This window comes from Schistocerca gregaria, chromosome 1 (assembly GCF_023897955.1).
Source record: "Schistocerca gregaria isolate iqSchGreg1 chromosome 1, iqSchGreg1.2, whole genome shotgun sequence".
NCBI lineage: Eukaryota > Metazoa > Arthropoda > Insecta > Orthoptera > Acrididae > Schistocerca > Schistocerca gregaria.
In genome coordinates this window covers 281,259,918-281,275,323 of record NC_064920.1, presented here as the reverse complement: position 1 = coordinate 281,275,323, position 15,406 = coordinate 281,259,918, and the positions used below count along the sequence as shown (strand labels likewise).

Here is a 15,406-nt window from a genome sequence, read left to right as displayed (position 1 = left end):
GAGTACACCATTGCAGGTGCTCCTGTCTGTGATGCAGCGCCAAGGGTAACCGCAACCACGGTCTCCGAGCTGATAGTCCATGCTGCTGAAAACGACGTCGAACTGTTCGTGCGGACGATTGTTGTCTTGCAAACGTCCCCATCTGTTGACTCAGGGATCGAGACGTGGCTGGACGATCCGTTACAGCCACGAGGATAAGATACCTGACATCTCGACTGCTAGTGATACGAGGCCGTTGGAATCCAGCACGGCGTTCCGTATTACCCTCCTGAACCCACCGATTCCACATTCTGCTACGTCATTGGATCTCGACCAACGCGAGCAGCAATGTCGCGATACGAGAAACCGCAATCGCGATAGGCTACAATCCGACCTTTATCAAAGTCGGAAACTGGATGGTACGCATTTCTCCTCCTTACACGAGGCATCACAACAACGTTTCACCAGGAAACGCCCGTCAACTGTTGTTTGTGTATGACTAATCGATTGGAAAGTTTCCTCATGTCAGCATGTCATAGGTATCGCCACCGGCGCCAACCTTTGTGAATGATCTGAAAAGCTAAACCACTGCGTATCACAGCATCTTCTTCCTGTCGGTTAAATTTCGCGTCTTTAGCAAGACATCTTCGTGGTGTATCAATTTTAATGGTCAGTAGTGTAGTTGTGGTCGGTGGATTTGCTATAATCGAAGCTTCTCGTTCGCCAGTTGGTCGGATTCCTGATGCGTAGGTATCTCAGAATAAGATTATCCGGCGCCACTGAGAAGATTTTGTGTGAATATATCCCCGTGAGAAAATGAATACGTATTCCATCTGCTTTGGCATCTTTAGATACACTCACCTCGAGACTCCGTTAAATAACAATTGGAGAAATAGACAGGTGCCACCTGGGGTAAAAGATCTTTTAGAACCATCGACTCCCAGTGGAAAACCCGACAGCGATCCATCTGATAGCAATAATAATACAAGCGACGAATGTGGCTATGATTTCCATTGAAAAGTGTGCAGTATCGAACAAAAGATTTCAACACGGCAATTTCGATTTCTGATTTGTAATCAGAGACGTCAAAATACAACTACTCGAACCTGTTAAGTTTATAACTTTTGATCCGTCGAAGTGGATCCGCCATTCTGAAATTTGTAATTCCGTCATGGGATTCGAAATCAGCGACCCCAAAAATCTAAAAAGAACACAGGTTTGTAGGATTGTATACCCATTTTCTATTAAGTCGCTGTTTTGAAGCGAATTGGCTCACTGTGCTGCAACAGGAAATCGTCAAGGTACCTATCTCCTACAAAAAGATTACGTCAAAAATTTAACATTCGCGTATGATTTGGATATTTATGGCGTCTCTTAAGCATTTCAAAAGCAGTTTTTAATTTTAATTAGGTACAGAGTTACGCTATCTTTTTTGGAGCGGGTGAAGTTTTCCCGACCGGGAGACACCTTCGAATTAAGCATGTCAACTTCTAAAAGTGTTTAACTCACTGAAATTCAGTGTACCCACATCAAACTTCCTTCATTTCCAATTGCAATTAAAAAGAACTATGAGACATAGACAGATGCGACATCACGTACGGCAACTCGAAAAGTTTTTGAATTTTATTTGCTAACCGATTCCTTTTTTTTCAGTGTTTCAGGGAAAGAAATGTACACTAAAGGAAGATGAATCTCAAGTGCAAAATATAAAATTGACAATCGTTTTTAGATTATTCGTCCACTTTAGGTTATCTGATATGAGATCTGGGAGGATCGCGTCCGTTCTAAGGATTTTTGTTTGATCTCTACCGGGAGAACAGCACTCAACAACGAACTCCAACAAAATTACATTTTTTTCGTTTCTAAGACAACCACATCAACATGACGAAAAATGCAACCTCCAAATCTTTTGAAAATGAAGAAGAAAGTCCTTAAACAAGGGCACATCAGTGACGCCGAACTGTTGACCATATTGCTGTTAATACTATTACAGATTACGTGGCTCATAATCATGTGATATGTGCTTTCTATGACAAAAGTTAAAGAAGGTAAATGGATACAGCCATTAGGTTGATTAGGTTGCTATTTATTGCTTGTCATTAGTTAGGTTGCAAGCTATATCGACCATTACTAAATACTTTGAGCTGGCAACGGATTGTGGCTTTATGTTCAAAGTATCTGTCTAGCCATACTCCGAACATCCAGATATTGGTTTTCCCTGATTTCCCTAAGTGCTGAAACGGTTTCTTTGAATAGTTGACGAACAATGTCTCTTTTCAAACTTATCCAATCCCAAATCGTGTCATTCTTTAATGAATTTAAAACCAAATTGAACCCTAATAGTCTCCCATTCCTTGTTTCATTAATTCTTTGTACTTTACAGGGTCGTTATATACCTCAAGTATTTGTTTATGTCTTGTCATTGTAGGCTTGATTATTGGTGATATAAAGCTACTCCATAATTTCATAGTTTAATAAAATGTTTAAAGCAATGCAGTAAGGGCCATGAATGATAAAATCCTGTTGGTGTATCATCCATGACCATTTCGGCTATTCATATAACAAAAGTTGGTTGAAAGCCTTTACCTTTCCCCGTTTCATTACTCTAAGTCTACGTACGACTTCTAGCAAACAGATTATTTTCTGTCGCAACCTAGTCATCCTTACACCAGACGTTCTGTATGTTGCTCCTGATAAACCTATGGTCCAGATATTCCCCATATAGACTAATTTCAGCTCAGTATCTTTTGGTACGTAGGTAGTGGTCAAGAACATGAGATACGTCATTTATGGTAATTTCATTGCTCGCCTCCAACACAACATATTTAATTGTCATCTACGGAAACATTTCACTACTCACTGCCAATTCATTAGCATTCGTGAGTAAGACTTGACTACAGAAGGCATATTAAAGGAAACATAGAGGGCAGAAGTTCTGTAGTAATGAAGCGGTTTGTACGGGACAAACTAACGTGGCCGCAGCAAACTAGCCTTCGGACTGAAGACCACAACAACAACAACAACAGAACGACGCTGTTTCAAAGTCTATCAGATTCTGTGTAATTTTCGTAAAAATCTTGTGGTAAATAGCGGTAGTATCCTTACCGTGGAAATGGTCTAAGCAACAGCGACCTCCTTTGCCCTTAAGAAATTCTCTGGCAGTAACCTTAATGAAGCTTCAGATATTGTTATGAGCAGTAAGTAACTTCAGTAATGAAAGGAAGAACGAGTTACACATTCGGAATTGGTACAGAAATGTGGAAATTCACGTAAACCTTTCTGGTAACGTAATATCCAGTGAGCTCATGGTAGTAACGCTACGAACCTCCGTTAAAGGAATCTTGCATTCAACGATACTCAGCCTCGCAGATGACCTGTCAGCGTACTCTCTTATTAGGTGTCTAGGGTAAAGTACTCGAGTATCTAATGTGACGTGACCCGCGTGATATGTGCAGAGCGTGAATCACGACCTACGGGTAACACTGTAAAACGCGAGAGATTGAGTGGCGCACACTGCGGTGCTACAAGCTCAGATGGCAGCGTGCCAAAAGTCAACCACTTGCTCCGTTCTGCAACACCACAGCCTTAAATCGTTTTAATAGAATTGGAGTCATTACTGTATCCGTACAAGGTACTTCGTTCGTGAACAATCCCGAACCACCATTGCGAGGAAGTGATTGATTCTTTAAACACAGGCACGAACGTTGCATGTTTCTTCTCGTCTATTACCCAGAGACTTGTAAGGGCTTCATTAAAGCATCGCACACGTTCCATAATAATCGTCGTTCAGTCTGCTTATTAACTTTCTCACGTTAATAGGACAACATCGTCACACTTCCGTACCGGTACTCACCGTCTCCTTAAGAGGGGTCACTAACACACGCTATTGTGCAGTCACCCGCCAAGGAGGTAGCTTGGTCGAATCATACTACACCAAGTATTTATTTTTGTACTTCTTCGTCTCCTTTTTTCAAGAAGTAGGCGATTCAGCGTTTTCTTGCCACCATAAAACAACTATTGGCTGTTCTTCCTTCTTACATTCTGTGCACGTCGGACAGCTATCTTTATTTTTGTTGATTCCGTCTTCCGTTTCAAAAATATTAACTTCTCTCAAAACACAACTATTTTAAATTTATCGAGGTTCGTGCAGCCTTTTATGGATTTAAGGAATCTAATTTGTGATCCCCAGCACTCGTCATCCACATCTGTCAGTCTTAGAGAAACCTGGCACAGCGATCACTTTACAAAATTTCATTCTCGTTTCTTCTGTCATTAAGGTTCTTCGCATCGTTCCACACATAGCCTGGTACTTGCTCAGCTCGTAATCGATTTAAAAACGAAAGTCATTAGTTATGTTGTACCCAAGGTATTGGAAGCGAGACATTTGGTCAATAGGTTTATTATCTACAGTTATTTTTGTTCGAACTGGGTGTTTGACTCCAAAAGTCATAATCTTGATCGTTCGTGCAGAGATTTTCATATTGTACCCAAAGCAGATCTGTTCAAGATAATATACACTTCTCTGAACTAATCTTCAGGTTGATGGGTAATAACAACATTAACAAATAGTATTGCATTTGAGAGAATTCTTTCAATTCTTTTCATCCCCGGGCTTGCCCCGAGTTCCCGTTCTCTAATTACAGAATGTACATGAATATTAAAGACTCCAGGGGATAAGACATCGATTTCACGTACTTCTTGGTTGACTTAATTTTCTTCGGAAAGTAGAGCTTTTATTTACAGGATTTTTCGTTGGCAAGTGGGGAGGACTAAAATTCTTTGTCAACAGACAGATCGTCGACCTGAGTAAAATACCGTATTTCTATCGGACACTTACTTTAGTTTATAGTGATACAAGTTAACTGCACATCATTAGTAAAACGCTGTTGAGGATGAATATTAAAAGCAAATCAAATATCTCTGTGCTCGCCAGTTGTGTTTAGAATGAATCGCCGCGCGGGGTAGTTGCGCAGTCTTAGACGCCTTGCACTGCTCCCTCCGTCTGTGGTTCCAGTCCTCCTTCGGGCATGGGTGTGTGTATTGTCCTTAGCGTAAGTTAGATTAGGTAGTGTGTAAGACTAGGGACCGATGACCTCAGAAGTTTAGTCCCATAGTACCTTACCACAAATTTACAAAAATTTATTTCAGAATGAATCGAAGGGTAAGTGTTCAACGGGAGAGCAAGGTACATGTAGTTTTTTTTTTTTTTTTTCTCATGAGTTTTTGACTGGCTTGATGCAACCCGCCACGAATTCCTTTCTTCTGCCATCCTCTTCACCTCAAAGCGGCACTTGCGTTCAACGTCCACTAGTACCATGAAAGCTGGTCCCTGATAACAAATGACCATTTCGGCTATTCATATAACAAAAGTTGTTTGAAAGCCTTTACCTTTCCCCGTTTCATTACTCTAAGTCTACGTACGACTTCTAGCAAACAGATTATTATCTGTCGCAACCTGTGCCTTCCTACGCAGAATTTGAGAAGAATCTTTTCATTCCTTATTACGTCAATCCACTCAATTTTCAACATCCTTTTAAAGCACCACATCACAAACGTTTAGATTATTTTCTTTTTCCTTTTTCAAGCCCATGATTCACTACCATACATTCCTATTGTCCAAAGGCACACAATATGCAGAATGAGATTTTCACTCTGCAGCGGAGTGTCCGCTGATATGAAACTTCCTGGCTGATTAAAACTGTGTGTCTGGCCGAGCCTCGAACTCGGGACCTTTGCCTTTCGCGGGCAAGTGCTCTACCAACTTTTTTTTTTTTTTTTTTGGAATCTCATTTTGTTCGTTTCAATTGTTGGTGGCGGACGTCACCTGACGCAGAGGGCAGCTAACCCTCTGACCGAACACGCCGAGCTACCGTGCCGGCAACTGAGCTACCCAAGCACGACTCACGCCCCGTCCTGACAGCTTTACTTCTGCCAGTACCTCGTCTCCCACCTTCCAAACTTCACAGACGCTCTCCTGCGAACCTTGCAGAACTAGCACTCCTGAAAGAAAGGATATTGCGGAGACATGGCTTATCCACAGCCTGGGGGGGTGTTTCCAGAATGAGATTTTCACTCTGCAGCGGAGTGTGCGCTGGTATGAAACTTCCTGGCAGGAGAGCTTCTGTAAAGTTTGGAAAGTAGGTGACGAGGTACTGGCAGAAGTAAAGCTGTGAGGACGGGGCGTGAGTCGTGCTTGGGTAGCTCAGTTGGTAGAGCACTTGCCCGCGAAAGGCAAAGGTCCCGAGTTCGAGTCTCGGCCCGGCACACAGTTTTAATTTGCCAGGACGTTTCGTACACAATATGATTAAAAATATCCGGATACCTTTACGTAACGCGAAATTGATCACTAGATGAGAGAAGAGGTGGTTGCGTTAGTGTGTGAGGCGGAGGGTAATATTGAGTCGACAGTGGAGAAGCAGTAACAGCAGAGCCGGTCTCTGTGGCCGAGAGGTTCTAGGCGCTTCAGTCCGGAACCGCGCTGCTGCTACGGTCGCAGGTTCGAATCCTGCCTCGGGCATGGATGTGTGTGATGCCCTTAGGTTAGATAGGGTTTAAGCAGATCTAAGTCTAGGGGACTGATGACCTCAGATGTTAAGCCCCATAGTGCTCAGAGCCATTAAAAAAAATAGTAACAGCAGAACTGGCGAGTCAGGAGAGCTCAGTGACTTCGAACACGGACTAGTCATTTGATGTCAACTGAGTAACAAATCTGTCAGCGAGATTTTATAAAGTTGCCCAGGTCAACTGTTGATGTATTTGTGACGTGAAAAGGTGCTGGAACAACCACAGCTAAACTAAGATCAGATAGATCTCCTGTGATAAAGGACAGAAACCGTCGATCGTTGTGGAAGGACGTTGTAAAAATAGCATGAAACCGGCACAAGGAATCACTCGCAAGTTCCAAAGTGCAACCCCAGGCCTGGTTGTAAAGTGGCTATTTCGCACCTTACAAGCACTCATCTACATACTTTACCGCGATTTACAACCGGAATTAGGTATCATTTTGATAGGTTGCACATCGTATATATCAATATTTAAATAAGACTGACATTGTCACGTACACCTTGTAAATAATTGTTAACGCTTATTGCATGAAAGGTGATGGAGTGTGTTTATTATCAAAACGGCGTAATGAATGATTTCCTGTGCTAGTAGAGGTTGGAACGCCAGTGGAAATGAAACGGCAGGCGTAACGCAGGCGCTGGGTGGAAAAGCCCGCACAGGTGCGCTGTTCCTGTTTAACAGAGGGAGTAGCCCTAGCCGGACGGTCGGGGCACCTGAGCGCTGGAGCACAGTAGAGTGGCGGCTGGCCGGTTTTGTAGCTAGGCCGGAAGGATAACCGGAAACTCTGAAAATCTTGGTCACAGCAGAGGCTGGGTTATTTCTGTGGATTTTTACTCGGAGAAGGGTACCATTGTATGAATTCCTAATTAATGGGACTAGAAATTTCCTCGCATACTTTCCGCGCTGGGCGACAAAAGACTAAAATATGGTTGGTCGGCGTTCGGAAGAATCTGTAGCGAGGGAGATTATTCCGTGGTTTCGAGAATATGATTCGGCTTCTGCAGTTACGAGGGAGGGGAGCCGAGCTTTGCTGGGAGCCAGCGGTAGATACCAGCGGTGGAGACAAGGTGGTCTGCCGTTTTGAGCGCCCTTGTTGACGGTCGCTCAGTATCAGCTTTTGTCGGTACAGACGGACTTGCTGTCTTTGCTCTCAGGTAATTTTATATGTAGAAACGTTAGGCACTGTACTCCGAGTAGGGAGTCGTCGTTGAGTATGCAGCGTTCAGTGACTGAGAGAGCTACTTCTGAGTACACTCACGTTGAGACGTTATCTGAACTCCGTCCTTGCGGCTGGGAGCTCGCGTTTGTCGTCTGCAGGACACAGAGAGGAGAAGATAGTATTAAGTTATAGTAGTTAGAGGACCGTCTTCTGCCGTCCTAGTGTTCGAATGAGATTTTTTGTTTATTTTGAGGTTGGAGTTCTTCCATCGTCGCAGACGTGTACGAGAACCAGCACTACGACGCACCGGACGCAGTACATACGGTGATATTGCTAACTGCTTCGGCTTCATAAAGCTAAACAACTGTGATCAAGTAAGTTTTATTTCCACTGAGGTTGGCACACCACGGTAGATCGTCTTTGAACGTAGTGTCTTCTAGTGTTTGGTACGTAGGTGATGTCAGTCATCTCCCGTCATTTATATTAGATCTCATAGCCATAAAAGGGAGCTGATTTGGGCAATTGATCAATCATATTAGTTATGAAATCCGTTTGTATCCCTTTATGTCCATTGGACATAGATATATAAACATTTGTAACATATAAAGGGCTCTTAATCCATAATAAATGTATAAGCATAAACAACATTTACCATTGGTGGTTACTAGTTCCTTTAATCATTTATTTATGTTGTGATTTATATGTTAAAGAGCAAGAAGGAGGAAATAATATCATCATTAAGAGATCCTAAGATATGCTTCAGGGTCAAACAGTGCCAAATCTTCTTTTCGCCTTCAGTGTGTTGCGTTGCGTACATTCATTTTACACCCGCCTGGAGTAGCATTTTCGATGGTTACCACAATGACTGTCTGTAAGCAGTTAGAAAAATGCAGTACAATTGCTGAGCATAAGCTGCACACTTCTCTCATCACTGTTGAGCGTCGCTAATGGTGGTGTAAAGACCGTTGTCGGGAAAGGGGGGGGGGGGGGGGGGGAAGGCGGAGAAAGCACATCGTTTCCAACGCGTCATTGATGTCATAATTTTACCGCCACCGCTCTCGAATCACGGAATGGAGCACTGCCGTGCTGGAGGTGCAAATCGCCTGCAGTGTGCTATGGACAAACAAATTGATGCACAAGACAAGGATATTTGGTTCCTGTGTCGTTCGTCGGTGAGAAACTACGGCAGTCATATCATTCGTTTCATTTCATTTCATGTAAACATCTTCCATACGACAGTAGCTCCACGGCCTTCCTCAATATTGTCCTAACAAGACGCGGGTTACTTCACCTCAGGTTGTTTCGATGGACCCATAACATGGCATCGGAATGTAGCATCACGCGATCTTTTTCCATGTTTCGCACGTCCGGTGACTGCGTTCCTGTGCCCTTGATAACCCCTTTTATTTTTTAAAGCAAATTCTGGCACTATTTAGATAACTGCCGCATTTATTTTAGAGTCGAGTCGTATTAAACAGACAAAATATACTCGGTATTAAGCTGTGATATAACTGCATAGCCGGCCGGTGTGGCCGAGCGGTTCTAGGCGCTTCAGTCCGGAACCGCCCGACCGCTCGGCTCGAATCCTGCCTCGGGCATGAATGTGTGTGATGCCCTTAAGTTAGTTAGGTTTGAGTAGTTCTAAGTTCTAGGGGACTGATGACCTCAGATGTTAAGTCCCATACTGCTCAGAGCCATTTGAACCATTTAACTGCATAAATTTTAAACATGTGATTAGGACTGCGAAAAACAAATTTGACATGTAGCCACAGAAAATTGATTAGTGTGTTCCATAATTTGTCATTGCTTGTAACGCGACTTTACTGTATGACCTTGGAACCCAAATCCTTTCGACCACGAGTCCAAGATCTCGAGCACTGTATCATGTTGCTTGGGGCCATGTCAATTGTCAGAATGAAGAGCTGCTTGGATTCTGCCAAAATGGATCTGGAATTGGCAGTAGGCATTAAACGAAATGTACCTGAAAAACACAGGGTACCGAGTTACTTTTGCCTGACACGAAAGCAAGCTGTATTCTATAATACAATGGCGGAAATGGAAAATGTTTCAAGATGAGGTAGTTGTCTGATATGTGTCAGATATTATGGAGATGGGCATTACATAACAGATATTAAATAATTAATTTCATTTCATTTGACACTGATGTCCAGAATCAACATCTGTAGAAGGTGTGACCCCTTCTCTTATATTCGTTGCGACCTAAAATCACACAGCCTTCGAATGTCATAATCAGAAATTTCTTGGCATTCTGTATGAAAGTACAGGCGTTCCTATCACATATTAGAGGTGAGCTATGGGTAACAAATCAAGAAACTAGGCAGGGCAGTCAAGGATTAATACGTTCCTCAGTGCGTCTTTGATATGAACTACAGCGTGAGGTCTTGTATTATCCTGATGGAATATGCCATTTGCTACCATTGTCACGAAGTAAATGACAGCAGTGTTTGTCGTTGTTGCCATGTACTAGCGAGTATTCCACCTCCCTTCAACAATTAACAAATCACTTCTGTTGTCATACCCAATAACTCACACTACGGTTCCTGTAGTTGCATAGTATGGTTATGCAGAATTGCCGCTCTCTGTGACCTCCCACCAAGTCGTCTATGGACACGACGGCGTCGATCTGGTGGCCGCAAACAGAAGTGAGACTCATCGCTGAACATACCATAATGCCACTCAATATCAAAGTTGGGACCGAGCGAGGTGGCTCAGTGGTTAGCACACTGGACTCATTCGGGAGGACGACGGTTCAAACCCACGTCCAGACTTCCCGACTTAGGTTTTCCGCGATTTCCCTAAATCACTTGAGGCAAATGCCAGGATGATTCCTTTGGAAGGGCACGGCCAATTTCCTCCCCCATCCACCCTAATGCGAGCTTGTGCTCCGTCTCTAATGACCTCGTTGTCGACGGGACGTTTAACACTAATCGACTGCTCCCTCCTCAAAGTTGGTTGTCTCTCTACACCATGTAACTATTGGTTGTCTCTGACATGATGTCAACTATAAACGACGCGTGGCAACTCGAGATTTCAACTCAGCTTCCGATAATCGGTTCCTGACCGTTCGCGATGACACTCTGCCTGATTCAGCAGTTGTCATCCGTCTACTCGTGAGAGCCATTTGGACAATCTAATGATGTTCTCGTGGAGTAGTTCTGCGAGGACTCGTACCTATTCTTGTTGCCAAAGTGTTTTCCCGAGCCCATGTTGCCATTATTCATTGAACATTCATTGCACTATAGCCAACTGTCTTTCCGTTCTGTAGGCATGATATTCGCATGTCCCTCATTCCAATAATTCGATCTTCCTCAAAGTCCGAAACATGGCGACAAGCTACTCATACACGTTCTGTAATGTTTTACTCTCCACCTGAAAAGTTCCAGAGACATTAGACACACCCAATAGCCATCACGTACTCCCACCATCCTTCATGCGTAGGAATAGCTTTTTTATGCTGAAAATACTGAAAATAAACTCTGGTGAGGATGAAATTTTAACAACATTATCTACAGACATCAAAATACTGGAATATCAGTTTGAGAGGATTCGGAATGACGCATATGACGTAACACCATCCATTTCCGTCAGTGTATAGACGACATATCCTCAGAACTACTGATTTGGTAGCAGGAGCCAGCCATGGAAAAACTATCACACTTGTTGTGCTAGATGTATGGGACAACTGATAATTTAAATCCCAAAGAAAGCAGATACTGAAAGATTTTAATATTGCCGAACCAACAGTTCAATAAATCGTGGTTGCAAAATACTGACACAGATTACCAACAAATGAATCGAAAAACTGGTAGAAGCCGATATCGGGAAAGATCAGTTTGGGTTTCGGAGAAATGTAGGAACACGCGGGACAACACTAATATTGCGACTTCTCTTAGAAGACAGGCTAAAAGAAAGCAAATCTACTTTTGTACCGTTTGTAGACTTATGCAAAACTTTTGATACTGTTCGCTGGAACACTCTGAAATTCTGCTGGTAGCAGGGGTAAAACACAGGAAGCAAAAAGTTGTATGCATCTTGCATGGAAACCAGACTGCAGTTAGAGACGATGAGCATGAAAGTGAAGGAGTGGTTAAGAAGACAGTGAGACGGGGTTTTACCCTGCCCCGATGTTATTCAATCTGTACATTGAGAAAACAATAAAAAAACCGAAGAAAAATTTTGAAAAGGAATTAAAGATCAACGAGAATACATAAAAACTTTGAGGTTTACCGGTGACATAGTAAACTTGTCAGAGATGGAAGAGCAGTTGAACGGAATGGATAGTGTATTGGAAAGAGGATTTAATGTACAGGGAGCACGGGTAATGGAATGTAGTCGAATTAAATCAGCCGATGCTGAGAGAATTAGATTAGGCTTCGAATGGCTCTGAGCACTATGGGACCACTGCTGAAGTTATCTCCCCTAGAACTTAGAACTACTTAAACCTAACTAACCTAAGGACATCACACACACCCCTGGCCGAGGCAGGATTCGAACCTGCGACCATAGTGGTCGCGCGGCTCCAGACTGTAGCGCCTAGAACCGATCGGCCAGATCCGGCCGGCAATTAGATTAGGAAGTGGGTCGCTGAATGCATTAGACGAGTTTTTCTGTTTGGGCAGTAAAACAACCGACGAAGGCTGAAGCAGAGAGGATATGAAATGTAGACTGGCAATGGCAAGGAAAGCGTTTCTGAAGAAGAAGATGAAGAATTCGTTAACATCGAACAGAAATTTAAGAGCTTGTAAGTAAAACGTGGACGATAAACAGTTCCGACAAGGAAAGAATAGAAGAATGTGTTGCCACAGAAGAATGCTAAAGATTAGATTAGTACGTCGCGTAAAGGCAGAAAGAAATTTGTGGTACAACTTAACTAAAAGAAATGATCCACTGATGGAATACCTTCAGAGACGTCGAGGAGTCATCAATTGGAAGGAAGTGTAAGGGGTAAAAAAGGGAGAGGGAGACGAAGACATTGTAAGCAGATATAAATGAGTGTAGGTTGCAGCAGTTACTCAGAGGTGAAGAAGCTTGCGCAGAATACAGTAGCAAGGAGAAGTGCATTAGACCAGTCTTCGGACTGAAGACAACAACAGCAGGAGCTTCGAAAATTTAGGAATAAGGAAACGGATCATTTTCCTGTTTCTTGTTTCTCAAGTAATTTGTTGGTATTTTATCTTGATCCCTCTAGCGACGTGTTTCTTTCCACTTCCGTCTCTTGTGAGAGAGCAGTAATTGGGCATTCGGTGCAGCTTCCCAATTAGAAAATGTTAGATCGCCAATCACGGTACCAAAACACTACAAAAAATATCGACGTGCAGTATCTCAATGAACGTCAATTATGCGTGGCCGATAAAACTGTACCGAGAAGCGATCGCCTTTGCCCGACGCAATTGTCTCGTTTCACGCCCACGAGAGCCGCGGGGGCCAGCAGCTAACAAGTGCAGCAAACGACGTGTTTATGGTCGTAGATTACAAGCGGGCCAGCAGCGGGCCGTTTATCCTCCCTCCCGAGCAGCGTCTGCCTATAGCTTCTGACGTATTACGTGTATTTTCTCATCGTTAAATTGCGGTGATCTTACCGCGAAAAGAGGGCTCCGTGTGTCGGAGTAGTTTACGGCGGCAACTCGGAGGTGCGATAAACGGTCCGGTAATGTGACAGCGCATAAAAACTTTGGCGTGTCGTTACCACAGAAGTTTTATCGCGGCTGCTAGAATATTTCGGGGACGAAGAAGAAGAGTATTCAGACCGATACTTGAGTTTGATCTATAGGCCTTGAGTTAGACCACGGAGTTGTTTGGCGAGTACTTTGTTGCACTTACGCGGAATAACGGGTTTAATAATGGTAAAATTATTATGAGCTTATTTATTTTGTTTTGTATTTGTTCGTGTAATTTAACATAGAGCGGGACTGCTTGCGATGCAGAGAAGTAAGTCTTGTCCGGATCGTATTCGTGAGCTGGATTGACGATCCAGTGCTCTTCTGTACGTTCAGGTCCATAGCCACTGTGAATTTCTTGAGGAAAAGCGTTTTCGTGCGTTGCCTGTATATTTATTAAATAGGTATTTTATCTCATTATTTACGAACTACCTACCCGCCAGGGTAGCCGAGAGGGCTAATGCTCTGCTTCCTGGACTCCGGTAGGCGCGCCAGTCCTGTATCGAATTAACGACGAGGGGTGGTGTGCCAGCCAGCCTGGATGTGGTTTTTAGGTGGTTTTTCACATCCCACTAGGTGAATACTGGGCTCTTTTGATGTCCACCTTGGTCTTCCTCAAATAAAGACCTATGTTTGATATTAGTAGAGTTCTCTTGGCCAGGAGTGTCCTTTTTGCCAATGTTAGCTTGCTTTTGATATCCGGTTTGCTCCGTCCGTCATTGGTCATTTTGATGCCTAAGTAACAGAATTCCTTAACTTCATCTACTTCGTAACCACAAATCCTGATGTTAAGTTTCTCACAGTTCTCATTTCTGCTGCTTCTCATTACCTTCGTCTTTCTTTGATTTACTCTCAGTCCTTTCTCTGTACTCATTAGACTGTTCATTCCATTCAGCAGATCTTGTAATCCTTCTTCACTTTCACTCAGGATAGCAATGTCATCAGCGAATCGTATCATTTATATCCTTTCACCTTGAATTTTAATTCCACTCATGAACTCTTCTTTTATTTCCATCTTCGCTTCCTCGATGTACAGATTGAACAGTAGAGGCGAAAGGCTACATTCTTGTCTTAAACTGTCGTTCTTGGTCGTCCACTCTTATTATTTCCTCTTGGCTGCTGTACATATTGTTTAAGACCCGTCTCTCCCTATAGCTTGGCCCTACTTTTTTCAGAATTCTGAACATCTTGCACCATTTTGTATTGTCAAACACTTTTGCCAGGTCGACAAATCCTATGTACGTGTCTTGATGTTTCTTTAGTCTTGCTTCCATTATTAACCGCAACGTCAGAATTGCCTCTCTCGTGCCTTTACTTTTCCTAAAACCAAACTGATCGTCACCTAGCGCATCCTCAATTTTCTTTTCCATGCTTCTGTATATTATTCTTGTCAGCAACTTGCATGCATGGGCTGTTAACATGATTGTGCGATAATTCTCGCACCTATCAGCTCTTGCTGAGCTCATTGCGTGGATAATATTTTTCCGAAAGTCAGAGGGTATGTTGCCAGACTCGTACATTTTGCACACCAATGTACAGGTTCCTTTCGCTGTCGTAACACTGTGACCACTGGAGGTACTCTAGTTTACTTATTTTATGTTTACCATTAGACATTAGTTTAATTTTTTATCAGAAGAAATCCAAAACCATATTCTGAAATAGTGTCTTGTTTCTCCACTGGGCAGTGCCACAAGTTCCTCCAAAAAATCGTAACACAACACACACACACAAATGTCAAACTAACTAATGTAAATACAACCGATGATGTAAGTTTAAACCTTTGAAACACGTGGTGGAAATAAATAAAACGGTGACTGGTAACAGTAAACTTGTTGTTTCATTTAATGTCAACAACAGTCACGGTAAAGCCTAACCTAAAAAAATGTTCGCATTTAAAGTGTGTGATATCGTTAGGTCCGTTAGTATAGGTCGGACCCGCGTGTCGCCACTATCAGTGACTGCAGATCTAGCGCCGCCACACGGCAGGTCTAGAGAGACTTCCTAGCACTCGACCCAGTTGTACAGT

The 15,406-nt window shown here is 43.0% G+C and overlaps 1 protein-coding gene and 1 non-coding gene across 3 annotated transcripts in view; one reads left to right on the top strand and one right to left on the bottom strand.

Annotated features, from left to right (window-relative positions):
- LOC126341133 (epidermal growth factor-like protein 8) overlaps positions 1–15,406 on the bottom strand; it is a 773,192-nt gene that overhangs the window by 312,266 nt on the left and 445,520 nt on the right. The window lies entirely within an intron of this gene.
- Positions 6,170–6,244, top strand: Trnas-cga (transfer RNA serine (anticodon CGA)). The gene has a single exon. It is a non-coding gene; the product is annotated as a tRNA-Ser (tRNA).